Consider the following 19,860-nt stretch of genomic DNA (forward strand, 5'->3'; position numbering starts at 1 on the left):
CGTGGGCCCGGCGGCTGCCGTTGGTGTGGGTGTGTGGATGTCCGCTGCCCTCCTTCATCCTGTGCTCCCCCCTGTACAGGGGGTCCGCCGGCCGGGTCCCGTCCGGACCGGCCTTGTTGGATCTCCCTTTCCCTTTTTGCCTCGAATGGCCGAACGAAGATCCTGTCATTGCTCCGCCGGATCGGCTTCCCTCATATTGTCGTCGGAACTGTGCCTGCATTGCCTGAGGTGGTTGCCGTCCTTTCCGGGTCATCCGGGTCACAATCGATATGACTTGTGTGGATTGCCGATCGGACTCCCTGTTATTCACCTCCTGTTCCACATGATCTGGTTCCTTGTGCGTTGGACGACTACAGCTTGGGATAAACAAGGACAGGGTTGAGCTGAACTTGCCTCGGTGGACTGTTATCTTGCGGTATGATCGGATGATCCGTTTGTAACTGTATGACTATGTTCGATTCTCCTTCGTGTTCCTGGAGCTTATCCTTGTGCTTATTATCTTCCCGTGGGTTCTGCGTATTTTCGGACGGGAGGGTGGGAGCTGATGGGGTTTTGATTATATGGCTCCTCTCCCGTTGCTACTTCCCTGTTTTCCCTTCTTTTTTTGTCTTTGTGGTTCTTGCTTACTTTTATCTCTTCTATATTTCGGGTTCTGATTAGGGCGACAGGCACGCTGCCGGGGGGTAGGCCATAGCCTTCTGCAGGGGTGCAGGGTGGGATGTCCGGGGTGGGGGGGGGGGTCTGTTGTATTGTGTTTTCCCCTCATTCCTTTTTTTTGGTTCTATGGCTCTTATGTATCCCCTTTTTTCGAGACGCGGTGTCGGCATGTGGCCCCCTGGGGTGTTTTTGCTAGCATGGGCCTTCTGGTATTCCTGCTGTCACGGTTTACTACGCATTCATTCCTCCTGTTACCACTGGTTCCATGTGCTGATCTATTCTTGAGTGCTTCGTTAGCCGTGGGGCGCGTGCAGTGATGCTGCGTTCTTACTTCTCCCCCCTTTTTTTCCTATGTCTTTTCCCCCCCTTTTTTTTTCCCCTCTCCCCCTTTTTTTTTTTCCTCCCCTGGGTTGTTGTGGCAGAGGGCTCTTTGTTTTGCAAGCCTATTTTTAGTTTTGTGTATTATTGTGTGTTTTCGTAGTGGTGGGAGGGCGCTGGGCAGCGGTTGCAATTGCTTATTACTGTGGGACTCACGTTCTGACTTTGCCAAAATGTACCTGTTCTTTTTGAATTTTCCTGTGTTCAATACTGCTGCTTGTTCGCGGCCCACCACGGCCCTCTGGACTTTACGGATTGCCCTTATTCTGAGACACCCTTTCTTCTATTATAAAATCAACCTTCTCTCATCCTGTACGTGATGGTTGCTCGGTGGCTTCTTGCCTTTGCTTCTCATATGGATTGCTGTGATGTCCTGTGAGAGCTTCTGTATTGCCTGGTATGTTTCTTTTATTGTGGTGGCCGGCCCGATGGGTTGTAGGCCCGTATCTGTGAGCGCTTTCTGTACAATAAAGGTTTAAAAAAAAAAAAAAAAAAAGAAATCTGACTCTAATTTTATAAAAATAGACTGTATTTGTATGGATTTTAGATATGACAGTGAACAGTTCTGGAGTTAAAGAATTTACAAGGTATAGTAAATTCGATTATTTCAATAAACTGCAACCAAGCACTGGCAAACTCCACAAACTTGACACTTAGGAACTTTATCACCAAAAAGTATGGGCTAGTTGGAATGCAGTAACTTTGAGTCACTTTAGTCAACCAACTCCCGTAGGGAGCAAGTCAGGAGGATCAGCACGGTCCTCAAACACAGTTACCTCAGTAGGTGAAGCAGTCCTCAGTCAGTTTCAGGCACTTTTATCCGTTGCAGGGCTTTCCTATGAAAGTGGTCCTGATGTAAGAGATGGAGAATGCTGAAGATGCTGTGGTTGTGGTGCGGTCGACTGGGGTCTTGCTACGACTACTCTTCGGTTCATTGAAGGGGTGAGGCGCTCCTGGTCACAGGTTCCACATCGCTCGAAGTCCTCTCGGTACTGGCAGAAGTCGGGATGTCACCCAATATCACGGCCACTGACCAATCTTTCCAGAGTCGATAATACTTTGGGGGTCTCAGCTGCACCTTGATGACACTCCTGGACTTAGCGAACTCGGGTACAACTTTGTGCATCGGGTCCTGGTCTCTGGTGCCTCACAGTGGCAGTTTCAAGACTCAGGGTCACCAACTTGCCCCAGCAGGCTTCTCTCAGCAGTTATGTCCCTGTGATGTGCTCACCGACCCTTGGAGTCTATAAGCTTTGGCTGGACTCCTGAGATGGCTTCTCCTCGAGCGGGACACAGCAGACAGAGTCCTCCTTTGCTAGCCAACTTTGCTAGCCAACAGGCTCAGCAGGTGTATGCCAAGCCACTGCAGCCTCTCTTTGCTGGTTCCACAGTGCAGCAGGGCAGGCCTCAGTCCTTCTAGACCAGTTCTGAGTTCGGGTAGCCTGGGATACCCTACTGATATTCAGAAAATGCCCTCAGGGCAGGATGCAGCAAGTAGATAAGGGGCTTCCAAGTTCCCTCCCACATGACGACCATTTCCTGCAAAGTGTGGTGTCTGGGCATCCCAGGATGCACCATTCTGTTCACTTACAATATTGCAGCACCCCTCTCCCGGTGTGGAGCTCCCTAACACAACCAAGAGGTGTGGGTTTCCCCTCTCCTGTCCAAAGTAGCAGCCTGTCTGTCTGAAATATGGAGCAGCTTGTCATCCGTTATCCATTTGCTCTTCTCCTTTGAAGCTCGCCTTTTGGGTCTGTGTGGCTTACAGCAGGAGGGAGGTGACACCTCCTTCCAGAGCAGATCCCTATTGTATCCTTTCCTGGGAATCATTAGACATCTTCCCAGAAGGGCAGAAAATTGTCTCAGCATCAGGGGACTGAAGGCAACAAAGTGGCAACTTTGCTAAAATTAACAACTGCAACTTGTTACATTAATTTTGGCCTGGGAATCAAGTCAGACTTAATGTAACAAGTTGTTTGATAACTTGACCCATGTTTTTGCACCATTCCAGAGTTAGCACAGCTGACGGGTCAGCATGTAACTCTGCACTCACCAATTGGACAACTAAGCTTTTCCATAGTAAAAACTACAGTTTATCGATTTTACTACCCTGATGGTCTGTCCATGAGATATGTTGCACTGTGCCTTATGACTCACTATGCCTGGCATAGTGGTGGCTTAGTGTCACTGTAAGTACCCCACATAAATTAAACAAAACGGGTGGGGAAAAAGAAAGAAGAAGAAGCCAGCCGGGTATCAAACACTTAGTCGTGGGAAGGAAGCAAATCCTTTTGGTATATAACCCTCACACACTCTAGCAATGTCATGCTTCATCATAGGGTTGACCCTGACTCCTAAAGTTCAGAGTGGGTTCAACCGTATTTCATGGAGCACTTGAAAGAATATGGCCAAGGGGTTTAAAGATTAAAACTTCTCCTGCAGATCCAGGTATCCCTTTATTAGTAGACTTGCAGGGGATATTGAAATTTTAAAAAGTAAATGCGGTCGTTAGGGGGGTAATGATCCTATGATCCTAGTGCCAACATGTTTCAGTCTGTAAAAATAGTGGCCCAATCAGGTCCCGAACCTTCTTCAGGGCAAAAAGTATTGTCCTCCCTGGTTACAATTAAACAGGAATCGTCCTATATTTATGTTTGCAAGGTCAGATAGTCGCTCCTATGCAAAAAAAAAACGAGGAACAGATACCTTCTCTTTTCTCCTGTTGAACAAGTGTTTTACTCCATCTGTAAGAAAAACATTAGAGGACATTGTTATTTACATTCAAATTGCCCATCCGTGACATGCTCTGAACACCTGTACTTGCCATTCAGGAGGGGTGTGTAGGAGCTGCCATTTTCCATACCTATTGGATATGTAACCGTGACTCATTAAATTTTCCTGAGTAAAACATTTATCATATAAAGTGGCGATGTTACTCGCATACTGCCACTAATCCCAAACAAGTAGTAGTGTGATTACTCATACTATGTCTTAGCACCACACACACAACCATCCATACCACTCAATACACCCCTGAACCATGATCCTCAGATTCCTGCAACCTGCGAAGAAAACCTAAATTAGTTCGGAAAAATTAGCTTGGTCTTCTGACGAGAGTTTAGGTATGATGTTTTGAGCTAAATCTAATAATGCATGAATATATTCGCCAAGGAGGCAGATAACGTTCAAAGGTTTAAGTGCCATGCTACCTGCAGAGAATATCTTTTACAGATTGTTGCATTTTCTTGGATTATCTGTCAGAGGGAGCAAACGGAAAGAAACCAGGAGTAAACTTTAATGAGCAAGGGGGTTAAACTGCAAAACTCACTGGAGACAGGTGTGATGATAGGAATACAGGGTCACCAGGAGCTGGTTTGTAGCTTCTTGCTATCAATGGCATCTGGCATCTTGGCATCTAACTCCAGATCGAGACAGATGTAGCAGTGGTAGGTTTATTCCATATCACTGGGATGAGTTTCGTAAAAGCCTCATTAAAGGACAGGGAAGGTACTGAGGTATGTGATGTTGAATGTAGAACCCAATATATTTGACTTTAATTCTGTAGATGGGACAGGCACGTCTAACACCTCGGCTGCTTTTTGGCCCACTGAACGATAACATGTTACCTCTGGAGGATGAAGACCTATCGGAGAAGAGAGTTCCCACTCTGGGCATGTGTCCAGACTGCTCACTTCTTTTAAAACGTCAAATTCCATGTCAATAGATGCTTCAACTATATTTTCCAGAGAATCAGTCTCCAAAGCGGAAACTTGCTCTTAAAGAACAAGTTACTTACCTTCGGTAACGATATATCTGTAAGAAACAGTAGTTAGTATTAGATTCCTTACCTTAGAATATCCCCAGGCGTCAGTCTGGATCCGGAATATCCCCAGGCGTCAGTCTGGATCCGGAAACTTTTGCGTAGCAGTACCCCTGCGCGTCGGTAGGCGTCGTCTGCAGGCGTCCCCTGCGGCTCCGCGTCCGTCGTCGGCGTCGTGCGCCGTGATGACGTCGCTGGAGTATATAGACGCCGCCTCCGAGCGCTGACGTCAGTTCTTTGTACATAGCTTTTCCGCGCCAGAACACGCAGAGCCATGTGAGAACCAACACTGGTGCCATTTGAAACTAGGGCCCTGAATGGGATGTCCTTAACCCTAGGTATCAGTTCGCAGAACGGGGAGGATGGGCGGGGCGGTAAGGAATCTAATACTAACTACTGTTTCTTACAGATATATCGTTACCGAAGGTAAGTAACTTGTTCATCTGAAAGAAACAGGTTAGTATTAGATTCCTTACCTTAGAATAGATACCCCAGCAATACCAACCCCAGTGGTGGGTCTGCGAACCAATACAATCCTACACCAGAAAGTCCTGGAGGACCGAACGGCCAAAGAAGCCATCCCTCCGGACTTGACTGTCCAGGCAGTAGTGCCGCGCAAAGGTGTGCAGCGAGGCCCACGTAGCCGCCTGGCAAATGTCCTGCAAAGGGACTCCCCGGCCCAGGGCAGTAGTAGCCGCCGTGGCCCGAGTGGAATGGGCCCTCAGCCCAACAGGAGGCTCCTTCCGAGCCAAAGAGTAGCACGCTTTGATGCACAGAACGACCCACCGAGAGATGGTCCGTTTATGTACCGCCCGTCCCTTCTTCGCACCCACGTAGCCAACAAACAGTTGGTCATCCACCCGGAACTGGCGTGTGCGATCCATATAAAATGAAAGCGCACGTTTTGGGTCCAGACGATGGAGCCGCTCTTCATCCTTTGAAGGATGCGGAGGCGGGAAGAAGGAGGGTAAGGTGACGGACTGCCCGATGTGAAAAGCAGAGACTACTTTGGGCAGGAAAGAAGGTCTAGTTCTCAGAACCACCTTGTCTGGATGAACGGACATGAAAGGAGGTTTGACAGAAAGAGCCTGGAGCTCACTCACTCTTCTGGCAGAGGTGATGGCAACCAGGAAGGCCGTCTTTAAAGTCAGGAGACGGAGAGGACAGGAATGAAGTGGCTCAAAGGGAGCGCACATCAAGAAGGTCAGAACCAGGTTCAAGTCCCACTGAGGCATCACGAACGGAACAGGTGGATACATGTGCGTGATGCCCTTCAAGAATCTCGTTACAATAGGGGACTTGAACAAAGAAGGTTGATCAGGCAGCCTTAGAAAGGCCGAAAGGGCAGAAAGGTAGCCCTTGATAGTGCCCAGAGCAGAGCCCTGCTGGGCAAGAGAGAGAAAAAAGAGGAGAACCTCGGAAAGAGGGGCAGAGAGAGGGTCCACAGCCTTTGCTGTGCACCATGCCACAAATCTGTTCCACCGGCAGGTGTATACCGACTTTGTGGAGGGACGCCTGGCTGCCAGAATCACATCACAAACCTCAGGAGGCAAGTCAAATGGCCTCAACTGTCGCCGCTCAATCTCCACGCATGGAGGCGGAGACTGGACAGGTTCGGGTGGAGGACCGTCCCCTGCTGCTGCGACAGAAGGTCCTCCCGAAGGGGCAGGCGGATCGAGGGACCGACTGACATGCTGAGTAGCTCGAGATACCAGTACCTTCGAGCCCAGTCCGGAGCCACAAGGATAACTTGGGCCCGGTCGCGCCTGATCTTCTTCAGCACTCTGGGCAGAAGTGGTATAGGCGGAAAGGCGTACAACAGACCGCAGCTCCACTCGCGCCGAAAGGCGTCGCCGTGCGAGTGCCGTCTTGGAAACTCCAACGCGCAGAACTGATGACATTGCGCGTTCTCTTCTGTGGCGAATAGATCTAACCAAGGCTCTCCCCATTGCAGAAAGAGGCCTTTCGCCACGTCCGAGTTCAGACGCCATTCGTGATCCACCGAGCACCGACGGCTGAGTTCGTCCGCCCTGGCGTTCAGTGAACCTGCCAGGTGTTGAACCGTCAGAGTCACGCCCTGACGTTCCAGCCATTGCCAGAGACGCAGAGCCTCCTGGCAAAGGGTCCACGACCCCACTCCGCCCTGCTTGTTGCAGACGTGCGGTCACAACCGTCACAGTTCTTAAAACCGGGCATCCTACCGGCACCGTAACAGTAATCAAAATTCACAAACTTTGGTCAAAAGACCGGAGTACTGCACTTCTCGGATCTGCGCTAACTGGCGCGGAAAAAAGAAGAACTGACGTCAGCGCGCGGAGGCAGCGTCTATTTACTCCAGCGACGTCATCACGGCGCACGACGCCGACGACGGACGCGGAGCCGCAGGGGACGCCTGCAGACGACGCCTACCGACGCGCAGGGGTACTGCTACGCAAAAGTTTCCGGATCCAGACTGACGCCTGGGGATATTCCGGATCCAGACTGACGCCTGGGGATATTCTAAGGTAAGGAATCTAATACTAACCTGTTTCTTTCAGATACACTTTGCACCACACTCAGAGATCGGTGGAGCGCTAATGTCCCTGGAGGAGGATCTATAATATAATATATAAAGTCACAGGTGGTGTCAACATTTGCATCTGTGGGGAAAGTTGCAGAGCCGGCAGAGAGGTTCCCTCCAATGACCAAGGAAGGACCAGTTGAGGCGGTGTCGTTTGTGGCATTGGAGTAGGAAAAGGATACTAGGCCAGTGGCATAAAGGCCAAAAAAGGTGCTTGCTGGTATGGCACAGGAACACCTCCCAATGCATAGGACAATGGATGCCTGGGGGCCTCACTGACAGCGTACCAGATGGCATGATGCCTTTGTTGAGGATGGAAAACATAGAACCAATAAATCAGTGAGTATCAGTACCTGGAGTTGGAAAGGAAGGGTACACCATATCTTTCTGGTGTGTAGGAAACAAGGACACAGGATTTAGTGGATCCGTTAGAGGTGGGCCTGGATGTGGGGTCGCTGGGACTAGAACCGTTTGCACCTAGGTGGTTGGTCAATGTGGAGTCCTCAGAATTGGTGCTGAGGTCACCTCTTGTTGATCTTCATCAGAGAGTGGCTGAGGGATCACCGACTTCAGAGACTTGTCTTTAGAAGATCGAAGATGGGATTCATGGTGTCCCTTATTCATACGGTTTTTCTTCGATGATCTGGAAAAAAAAAGAGGTAATGGCTATATAGATCTTAGATGGGATTTTTGGTGACTTCTTTTTTATTGTGCATGATAACGTTGACAAATTGACAGTTTACTGAGAAGAGTTCTGTGTCACATCAAAGGAGGGGAAAAAGAGAACTGACTTTACGCCATCGGTTGCAGTTTATGGCTCCAGTGACATCATGTGGTGCTGGAATAGGAGAGCTATTGAAAGGTTTCCGGACCAAGCTGGAGCATGGGGATATTCAAAAGGCGAGGAGTCTGAAGGTAGATGTATCCATCAGAAAATATTTTCTTTAGTCCAGACAATGGAGTTGCTCCTCTTTTGAAGGGTGAGGCAGAGCAAAGAAGATAGGAAGTGTGATGGTCTAGCTTACATGAAAGGTGTCACAGCTTCTGGCAGGAAATAGGCAAGTGTTCTCAAAACCAGTTTGTTTGAGAAAAAGGTAGTGTAAGGAGGGTGCACAGAGAGTGCTTGCAGTTCCCTAACTGTCTTTGCCGATGTAATGGCCACTAGAAAATCTGTTTTTATAGTTAGAAGAGCAATTGTGCAGGGGCTCAAAGGACAAGCATATCACGAAAGTCAAAACTAGGTTCAAGTCCCATTGGGGAATGATGAAGGGTTTTGAGAAGGTACCAACATCAGAAGTAGGCTGTGGTGGCTATTACTTCTACTTTCTGGTGCTGGAAAAAAATGGAGGCGTCAACCCTACAAATGAGCCTCCAATGTAGGTAGGTAAAGTACTTGTGAGTATCGGCGTGTGTCCGTGAAAGCCCTGTCTGGCATGTCCAAAACCTGGAGGGAATCTGACAGATTTCCTTAGTGCTGAGCCCACTGAGACTTCAGATTCCACCACAAAGCCCACTGGAGGCCCAGGCTGCAACATCAGGATCATAGCCAAATACTCTGGACTTGTTTATGGTGATGGATGGCTCTGAAAATCACCATGTCTGGGATGGCTCCAATGAAGGTGAGCCACTGTGAAGGCATGATTTCACCATGTTCTTACCTTAAATGGGATAGGATTTTCTGCTCAAAGTCATTGACCTTATAACCGTGAGACCTTCTTTGGAGGGTACTTTATTGACCCTACCGTTTGTTCCCTTCTGAGCACGCTATGTAACAGTTACTGTATTTATGTCCTCTGACCCCTTTGTCATGCAATTGTTCTGTTTTGTTATTCTTATCTAATGCCAATATTACATTTATTACCTGCCTCCATCCTTTTGTAAAGCGCTCTGATATCCTTCGGGATCTTGTTCGCGCTATATAAAACTTTATTAATGAATAATAATAATAAGATATCCTTTAACTGTGCCTAAAGCAAAGTCTTGCCGGGCCAGCAACAGAACAAACAACAAGACCTCAGGTAAGGGTGCAGAATGGGGATCAACATTTTTGGGAGTACACCACACCAACAATTTGCCCCAACTGCAGGGATATACTGTCTTGGTTGAGGGTCACCTGCAAGCGAGAATGACATCGCATAGGGAGGTCAAAGGCTGTCGACTGCTGCCACTCAAACTACATGCATTAAGGAAGAGCGTGTGCAGATTCCTGCTGTATTGCCGCCATCACAGGAGATGCTCCAGAAGGGGCAGCCTGATTAGAAGACTGATGCTCAGGAGTTCTGGATAGCATACTTTCTGTAGTAAAGCACTCCTTTTCTGACATTGCCATTCCCACTTTTTGCCTGGTATTTGACGCAATTTTGACAGGGCACTGGGTTCCTACTATCCCCAGTGCCAAATCGCTTTCCTTCAAACTGTACAACTGTTTCCCAATTGGCCATACGTTTAGCACCCCTGTAAGTCCTTAGTAGATGGTAGCCCTAGTGCCTGGGTACTAAAGAGGATCCCTAAGGGTAGCAGCATGAATTGTGTCACCATAACAAACAAGTTACTTACCTTCGGTAACAATATATCTGTAAGAAACATAGGTTAGTTATAGATTCCTTAGCTTAGACTATTCCCCAGGCGTCAGAGTGGATACAGAAAGTTTTTCGTCAGCAGTACCCCTGCATGTCATGCAGGTGGCGTCGGTCGACTCACGGCAGTCGTCTGCATCGTGGTTGCCGGGATGACGTTGCGGAGGTTACTTAGAAGCCGCCCTCACGCGCTGTCAGTCCTGTACATAACTTTCCGCGCCAGGAACGCAGAGCCATGCAAGACACTGACCACTAGTGCACAATACTAGGGCCCTGAAAGGATGTCCTTAACCCTAGAAATCAGTTCGCAGAATGGGGAGGATGGGTGGGGCAGTAAGGAATCTATAACTAACCTATGTTTCTTACAGATATTTTGTTACCGAAGGTAAGTAACTTGTTCATCTGAAAGAAACAGTTAGTTATAGATTCCTTACCTCAGAATAGATACCCCAGCAATACCAACCCCGGAGGTGGGTCCGCGAACCAAGATCACACCAGAAAGTCCTGGAGAACAGAGCGGCCGAAGAACCCGTCTCTCCGGACTTGGCTGTTCAGGCAGTAGTGCCTCATAAACGTGTGCAGTGATGCCCACATAGCTGCCTGACAGATGTCATTTAGGGGGACTCCCCATCCCAAAGCAGTAGTAACTGCCTTCACCCTGGTAGAATGGGCATGCAGCCCCACTGGAGGCTCCTTTTTAGCCAAAGAGTAATAGGCTTTGATGCACAGAACAACCCACCTGGAGACGGTCCGTTTGTGCACAGTCTGACCTTTCTTGGTGCCCACGTAACCAACAAAGAGCTGGTGGTCCACCCCAAATTGCTTGGTGCGATCCAAATTGAAGGAGAGCACATGTTTTGGATCCAGACGGTGGAGCCTCTCTTCCTCTTTTGAAGGATGCAGAGACGGAAAGAAGGTGGGCAAAGTGAAGGTTTGGCCAATATGAAAAGAAGTGACCACCTTTGGAACAAAGGAAGGTCTAGTTCTAAGAACGACCTTGCCCGGATGAATAGCCAGAAAGGGAGGCTTGGAAGACCGAGCTTGTAGCTCACTCACTCTGCGCTCAGAGGTGATGGCCATCAGAAAAGCAGTTTTGAGAGTTAAGAGTCTGAGAGGACTGTTATGTAGCGGCTCGAAGGGAGCGCACATAAGATAGGTTAGCACCAAGTTCAAGTCCCACTGGGGCATTACAAAGGGAACAGGAGAAAAGAGAGGAGTAATGCCATTAAGAAATCTATTTACAACAGGGGACTTGAGAAGAGAAGGCTGATCAGGAAGCCTGAGAAAGGCTGAAATGGCTGAGAGAAGGACCAGAGGATCCCCCGACATACAATGGTACTGGGGTGACATGGCTGGAGGGATAGTCGTGAAGGTGAGGGAGTAGCCCCTTCGGACTATCTGCAAAACCCACCTGTACGACGGGATGGTACGCCAGTGGGGGAGGTGATGGCGAATCCTGCTGCCCACTGGTGTTTGATAGGCTGGCCCCCAGAACCACGTTGGGGGTTCCCACATCCTCAGCCGCGCTGAGGTTGAACAGCCTGCCCTGGCCTGTGGCTCTGAAAAGAACGTGTTGGGGCACCCCTACCATGGCCACAAAAGGGGCGAAAAGCAGACCGTGCAGGAAACGTGGTAGAGAGGCCCAAGGACTTGGCCATAGCCCGAGAGTCCTTGAAGCGCTCTAGCACGCTGTCTGCTTTGTCGCCGAACAGGTGACGGCCATCAGAAGACATGTCCATCAAGGTGTTCTGGACATCCCCAGAAAAGCCTGTCGTTCTGTACAAGGCGCGACGGCGAAGCGCCACGGATGTTGAAATGGTCCTACTCAGTGAATAGGCGGTGTCCAGTCCACAGCCGATGGCGAACTTTGCTGCGTCTCTCCCCTCGGCAACTGCACAGGAGAGCATGGCCCGGGCCTCCTCCGTACACTGTTTTATTTTATTTTATTTATTTAGCTGTTTTATAACGCGCTCTGTTACTACCAGAGTATCCTGGCGCGAAAGAAGAAAGGCAGCACTTGCGCCACCTTATCCCACACTAGTGTGAAAAACAGCCCAAGAGGCAGGCAGTGTTCACCAACCGCAGCCCTAAGCTGAAGCAAGAAAACAACTTCCTCCCAAACTGATCCAGCTTCTTGGATTCCCTGTCCGGTGGTGCAGTAGGGAATGCCCTTTTGTACGCTGAGGCTTGGACTACCAAGCTCTTGGGGGAAGGGTGTTGGGAGAGTAAAGTGGGGTCGCCGGGGCAGGGCGGTGGCGTCGGGCAACCATCCTCTCCACAGGAGCCCCTGTGGTGGGCCTGGACCAGGTGCCCAAAAGGATGTCCGTGAGGGCTTCATTAAATGGCAGCAGGAGCTCCTAAAAGAGCTTGCTGCTGGTTGAAGCAGCTCTGTCAGGCAGTTAGTCCTGACTGCACCAGTAGGCAGCTCGAAGTTTAGGGCCTCGGCCGTCATACACAACACCACTGCATAAGACGCTCCCTTCTCCGTAGCCACGGTAGGAGACAACATGCCAAGGTCTGGTGAGGTGTCCAGACCACTGGCATCCCCCAGTTCCTCTCTCCAGTCCGGATCGTAATCTAACTGGCCAGTGAGAGGGTCCTCAGACCCCTCCCAGTCTTCCACACCTTCGTCTGGCTGCCAAACTGGCTGAAAATGGCCAGGGTGGAAAGCAGGCACACAACTACCCATCAGCTCCGTATCCACATCGGGGTGAAAGCTGGAGTAGGCACCGGCTGTGAACATGGAGCCGGTGGAATTGGTGCCGGTGGAGGTGTTACGAGGTCGACCGGCGCTGCTACGGATCCAGGCCTGGATGCAAGGGGGCCCTGCGGAGCAGAGGCCGGAGCCACTGGCGTAGAAGGCTTAGGGCCCCAGCCTGCGAAGCTGGGCAGGGGTCGCTCCCGGTCGCGGGAAGGGAGGGAGGGAGGAAAGCCCGATGTCGACCCTGAAGGCTCTGCATGTGGAGCCACGGGAGTGGCACCATCCGCACCCTTCGTTGCGCCGGTTGACGGACGAGGGGGAAGTCGAAGAACGACTATGCTTCTTCAACTTCTTCTTGTGCTTTGACTTATCTGACCCAGAGTGCGAAGTCTTTGACGAGGAATGATGATGGCTCCACGATCGGCCCGTAACCTCCCACGTGACCAGGACCTCGAACAACGCGGAGCCGACTGCCGGGCCTCGAGGAGCTTTCAAGACCAATCCTGCAAAGACTTCGGGGCCATGGTACGGTAGTCGGAGCATGACTTGGGGTCGTGACGCGCTCCAGGCAGTAGAGGCACACGCTGTGCGGATCTGTCACCGACATCAGTCAAGAACAACAGGAACAACAGGAACCACAGGCCTTGAAGCCAGGCATCCCTCGACCTCAGGAGTTGATGTAAGACTCGAAAAGAAGTCAACAAAAAGTCAGTCAAAAATTGACTGGTGGTACCGCTCTCTGAGGCACGAAAAAAGAAAGAACTGACATCAGCGCGCGAGGGAGGCATCTAAGTAACTTCCGCGACCTAATCCCGGCAACCACGACGCAGACGCGGGGTTGACCGACGCCACCTACCGATGTGCAAGGGTACTGCTGACGAAAAATTTTCTGGATCCAGTCTGTCGCCTGGGGAATATTCTAATGTAAGGAATCTATAACTAACTGTTTCTTTCAGATGGACACCTCAACACACTCATGCAAACTGCCATTTCAGGCTGTGTAACATGATGCAGAGAAAAGTGAAGACACGACATTGCACCCCCTGTGTGCCATGCCTGCAGACATTGCATGCAATATATGTAAGTCACCCCTATAGCAGGCCTTATAGCCCTAAGGCAGGGTGCATTATATTACATGTGTGGACATAGCATGTGCAGATATGACTGTGATGTCAAAGCCAATTCTTAGACATTACAAGTGAACAGGGAACCCATCTTAAGAATATGTACTGCACACTGGTGATTAAGAGCTCCCCTGCTACTTGATGGTATCAAACACCTCGTATAAATAAACCCACAATGATTCCAGTGATGGATTCATTAATACATGCACAGAGAGTGTACCTTAGAGGTACCCTCTGAACCCTTGTAGTCCTCTAAGGTGCTGAATGACTGGTACAGTCCAGCCTGCCACTTCAGATACCTGTCTGAGCCCCTGAGGTGAGAGGCCAGCTCTCAGAGGTCAGAAAAAATGCCTTCCCCGGCAGGAGGTGTTTACAACTCCGCCAGCAGGATCGCTAGTAAATAATCATTCTAAAGCCAGAGGCTTTAAAGCCTCTGCCCCTTTGATATGCGACCTCAGCATTCCGACCACTCCCTCCCCCTCCTCCCGGCCGACCTTCTCCCCTTACCACCTCCCCCAATTTATTTTATTACTGTGCCATTCAATGTTATCCAATAATACCGTTATTGCATTGCAACCCAGTTGTACACTTTTACTTCAATAAAAAATTGCAACAAAACAAATATATATATATATCAGCATGTATAGATATGACTATGATGTCCAAGTTGATTTCATAGACACTGAAAGTGAACAGGGAAGCCATCTTAAGAATATGTACTGGACACTGGTGAATACGAGTTCCCCAACAACATGACAGCTTTACTGAAGCCAAGGATGTTTAGTATCTAACATCTCATATTGATAAACCCACACTGATTCCAGTGATGGATTTAATAATACATGCACCCAGAGGGTACCTTACAGGTACCCCTGAAACCTATTAGTGTGCTGGTTGACTGATACAGTCCAGCCTGCCACCACAGATGTGCATCTGACCCCCTAGGAAGCGAAAGCCTCGCTCTCAGAGGTCAGGAACAATGCCTACTCTGGGAGGAAGTTTTACACCTCCTCCAAAAAGGATGGTTAGCAATCATCATACCGAGGTCAGAGGCTTCAAAGCCTTTGCCGCCTTTGATATGCAACCCTGGCATCCCCAGACATGGGAGATGCCACACCCTGCCCTGAGGCCCATTTGGCACCAGGACAGGTGGGTAATTAGTATGTGAAGTAGGTGAGGCGCAAACCCAGGCCAGTCATACTCCTAAGGTGAGCTGCCTGATGTGCCCCACTCTGTGAAAATTCAGCCATCTTGATGATGGCAGAATTTAGGAAAGTGGAACAGGGTTATGCCCATCAGAGTCCTCTGATCTCCACCTCGCCCAGATGGCTGCCCCAGAAGGAAGAATGGCTTTCAAAGCAAGGTCAGGTCACTCAAATATGTGTGTATGACACTCGCCCTGTGAAGACTAGAATTACATAGATAGGAGATACAATGGACTATATTAGAAGCGAGCTGGAGCAAAGCCTCGTTACCACGCCGTGAGCAAACGCTAGGTCCACCATCTCCACACCGATACCCATGGTCTGAATGACGAGATACCATGGACCAAGTTTGGATCATCTTATTTCCCTACCCCCACCCACCCTTCGTAGAGGGTACTAATAATTGGGTTTGTGTGGGTATATATATGCCTTGTGTACCAACACCGCACACACACTTCGATACAACTTACCCCATTCTCCGGAACACTATCTTTCCACCCTTACCGGGCTTATCATTCTGCAGGTTAAACCCTTCTAATACTTATTGTGCATCAAGACACTTCTATTCCCCCCCCCCCCCAAGTGGGTTAATCAAACCACCTCTGGATGAGCACTTTAAGCACAAACGTCTCTAGGAGAGTGACACGCAGATTAGTACAACACTGACATAAACATTTGAGTTTCCAACAGATGGCAGGACTCGTATTCTTTGCAGTGTCCACTATGAGCTGAACCTTAAACACATCCCTAGGAGCAGCAGTTTTCCTTTCCGTGACATTACCCATGACGATGCACAGCACTACACCTCCACCAGGCTTAACTTAACGCATGCACACTACCTACATCTGACCACACGCATGCGCTTGTCAATCCAACATGACTATGCATACCGGATACAAGGACCGCCCTACCCTCCAACCATCGTCATTATAATTGAAGGTCCCTGTCCAAGCTCCTCAGTTCCGAGCAGACATGAGGACGGAGTAGGTTTGACGAGCCGGCACCCGAGTTTGTATGTAAGTAGAACTCCTGCAACCAGGCCGTAGGACCCTCTAAAGTAAGTGACTGCATAACGGGCGTTGTGTAGGGATCGATACTGATTTACTCTGCTTTCTTCGCTTTATTTCTCTTCCCCCTAGCCCGGTAAGGTGCGGGCATCTCACGTTCCTAGCCCATGGAATATTTCTCCGGCAACCATTAGGTTAGGGTCCAGATATGTTTGTGACAGAGCCACTGTCTTTTATGATCCCATATGTATCCACCCAAGTTTAGTGCAATCATCTGCTACTGGGCATACCAGTACCATGCACGTGTGCATTTCATAGAAATACGCTACTTTTCCTCTCTGCGTATCAGGTGTTACCGCCCCCGTGTGTCAGGCGCTCAACATGGCCAGATTATCTCATGGCACTAATGCGGGCCACCTTGATACCTAGCTCTGACCCGATTTGGCTTTACTCAGGGAGAGGGTAGCGGTCTAGTGCACCAAGCCAGCAACAAATTACGGGCAATTTCATTTTTCGCTATTGCAAGGCTACCTGTTCCCCATAGGACAGAATGGGGAGTTTGTTTATAACATCTTATAAACATAACTAGCACGGGAAATTAGGTAGGAAAATAAAGTTTAGTATGCCTGAACTCAGAATCTAAAGATGCATCTTTTAGTGTAGGTATTTTTACATTCTGTGTTTGAAAATACCACTTTTAGAAAGTAGGTATTTTCTTGCTCAGTCATCCTGTGTGCCTCAGCTGGAATGTGGATTGCCTTATCAGGTTTTTTAATGACAGAATGCTGGGAGCAGAAGTGGCTCCATATAGTCTAGGTGGGTCAGGAAAGGGCTGAATAGACTGTGCAGCAATTGCGGAAGGGGGGGAGGTTTGCTTGCACTTCAAAGGGCCTGGTCTGCCTCTGACCATGCCGTCTTTACCTCCTGCCAAGAAGTCACACCAGAGAAGGTAGAACTGATTCTGGCTGGGCACAGACACTCTCTGCCTAAGAGATCAAAGGATTTTGGGATATAAATATTGGGGCCCAGACCCCTGAACTTTAGAACTCTTTTGGATCAAGAAGACTGCCAAGAAGAAGAGCTGGAGAAGCTGTGAGGAGCTACCACTTTGCTATGTGCTTTGCTGTGTTGGCCTGCAGTGGCTGCTTCTGTCATGGCCAGTGAAAGGACTGGACTGAACTTTCTGCAATCTACTTTTGTAAGTTTCTCCAAGGGCTCGAGGTAGAACTGGCCCCCTATTCAAGAAGTCTCAGCAACAGCAAAGACTTCAAGCTCTTCTGCCCTCAGCACTGGTGACTGTGTGTTTTGTGCTGCAACAGAGGAAAAAGCAACCCAACACCATCTACGACGCCGCTGTTGACTCTGTATCCTGAAGGCACCGCAGAGGGCACCGCAGGGGGTACCGCCGCAATGACGCACCACAACCCTGGTCTCACCGAAGACGCTTGCTGATGCCACCACTGAGCCGCTGCTCGCACCGCAACCTTGGCCTACTGATGCCGGCACCATCGACTCCAGACGACAAAGCTCCAGCAACGACAACGCCACAGCTTGCACCGCGACCTGCCAGCACCGCATTCACTTCGCACCGCGACCCTGGTCTTACCGATGACGCCTTCTGACGCCGCTGCCAAGCAACTGCTTGCACCGCGACCTGAGGGCACCGCACGCCGCAGTTCACACCGCAGCACCCGAAGCCAGCACTCCTGACTTCAACAGATAGGAGTTCGATCTGCAACGTGTGTGACTTAGAGGGCGTGATGACTCCTGTACGACCACCGGAACCGACGCCTGTAGACGCCGTGCTTTTGGAAGTTCAACGAAAGGTCACTGACACCCTGCATTTCTAAAATGGTACTGTTTGCAGGTCTTCCCGACACCGTAGCTGGCACGCGACCCCGCCGTCAGCCAGAACTCTTTGGATTTGTTTGTTCACGACGCTGTGATAGCACAGATGGAGCTATCAACTTCAAGGAACTGTTTTTCAAGGTTATTTTGATAACTGAAGATTTCTAAGTTCTGTATTGTGGATTTTTTTTTATCGTTTTTTATCTTTTTTTAAGTATATACAAATATTGGATATTTTTCTAAACTGGTGTGGTGTCCTTTTGTAGTGCTTACACTGTATTACTGTTGGTTATGTGCAAATGGTTTACACACTGCCTCTAAGATAAGCCCGACTGCTTGTGCCAAGCTACCAAGGCGGTGAGCAGGGATTATTTTAGGAGTGTAACTCCCTTAACTGGACTAGAGTGGTGGTTTCTGCCTGGCTTTGGCACATGCCCTAGCCTACCAAAAATCAAATTTTTTAACAGTAAAGAACAAAGGACCCCATCTATACGTCGAGGATGACACCCCGCAAGGGATGTCAGACCGCTGCGTGTCGAAGATTCAGCATGCACGACCCCGTGTCAGCTTTGATGGCATTCTACTCTAATTTTTTTGGGGGAGCGAGGGTCTTTTATACTAAAGTGGTCACTCCAGGGTTTTCACAAGAATCGATTTGTTTTTAAAACAATCATGGATGCTTTGAAATTAATCATAAATGTTTTGAAAACAATTACCAATGCTTTTCTAAACTAATGCGATCATGCATAGCTGGCTGTTGGCCAAGGATGAAAAAAAAGTGGTGATTCTTATACAGAATAATTTTGCCGTGCCTGGGGACATGTTTATGTACGTCAGGTACAGGGATTATGATAGAATACTAAGAGCCTGGTGTCAAAGAGACACGAGCAAGCTACTAGGTAAAAGGTCACCTGTTTAGAATCATTATTGTCGTGTAGATGGGACAAATGTAGGTAATAGGGGTATGCATGACAGGACTAGCCTAACAGACATGACAGTTGAGGGCAGAAAGAAACTGAGCCAACGTGACCATCTTGAATGTCTCCTTCAGGAAGAAGTTGAGAGAGCGCAGATCTAGAATAGGGTGAAGGCCTCTGTCATTTTTGGCCACCAGAAAGTAGCAGGAATAGCAACCACAACCTACTTCTGATTATGGCACCCTCTTCATGACTCCTTTGGCAATAGATGCCTGTACTTCCTGCTGGAGCAGGGAGTGGTGGTCCTCCACCCGCCACTATGGGGATGGTGGCAAGGGTGGTGGCGTTTCTATAAATGTTCACTAACACACACACACCCACTCACACACCCATCCTGCCACTCACACACCTATTGACACTCATAACCCCTCACACAGCCACTCAAACACCCACTTACAGACCCATACACTCATACACCCTCAAAACCACTCACAGACACATACAGCCACTCACAGAACCATTCATATACCCATTCACAGGCATATAGTCACACACACATGTACTCACTGACCTATACAACCACTCTCACACTCACAGACCCAGGAAACCATTCATTCACCCACTCACTAACCGACACAGTAACACCCACTGTTTTAAAAGTGTTGTTATTTTGTATTAAATGTGTGTTTTTGTTTGAGAATGGATCCACAAATCTGTAATGGATACGCCAGCTATATAGCTGACAGACCCCTTATTTGGTCAATGATCCGCACATTTAAGTGAGAGATTAAAAAAGGATTACAAAAAAAAAACAGTGTTTGGGAAAGGGTTGGCTATGAAACGAGCCTTTGTGTTTATGGTTTATAGCTAACTACACATAAAACAGGTTGCAGTCTTTCAAGTTGCCATTCTCTGCGAACTAGACTCCATCCTTTCTATATATTCCATCCATACCAAATGCAGAAACAGTTTTATTGATATGTTTCCTGGATTTGTCTATCTGTGGACAAAATGTGTTTGACCACCTCTATTTCTGCCTTTATGCAAACGTTGGAGTGCACCAGCGC

This window comes from Lissotriton helveticus, chromosome 1_1 (assembly GCF_964261635.1).
Source record: "Lissotriton helveticus chromosome 1_1, aLisHel1.1, whole genome shotgun sequence".
Taxonomy (NCBI): domain Eukaryota; kingdom Metazoa; phylum Chordata; class Amphibia; order Caudata; family Salamandridae; genus Lissotriton; species Lissotriton helveticus.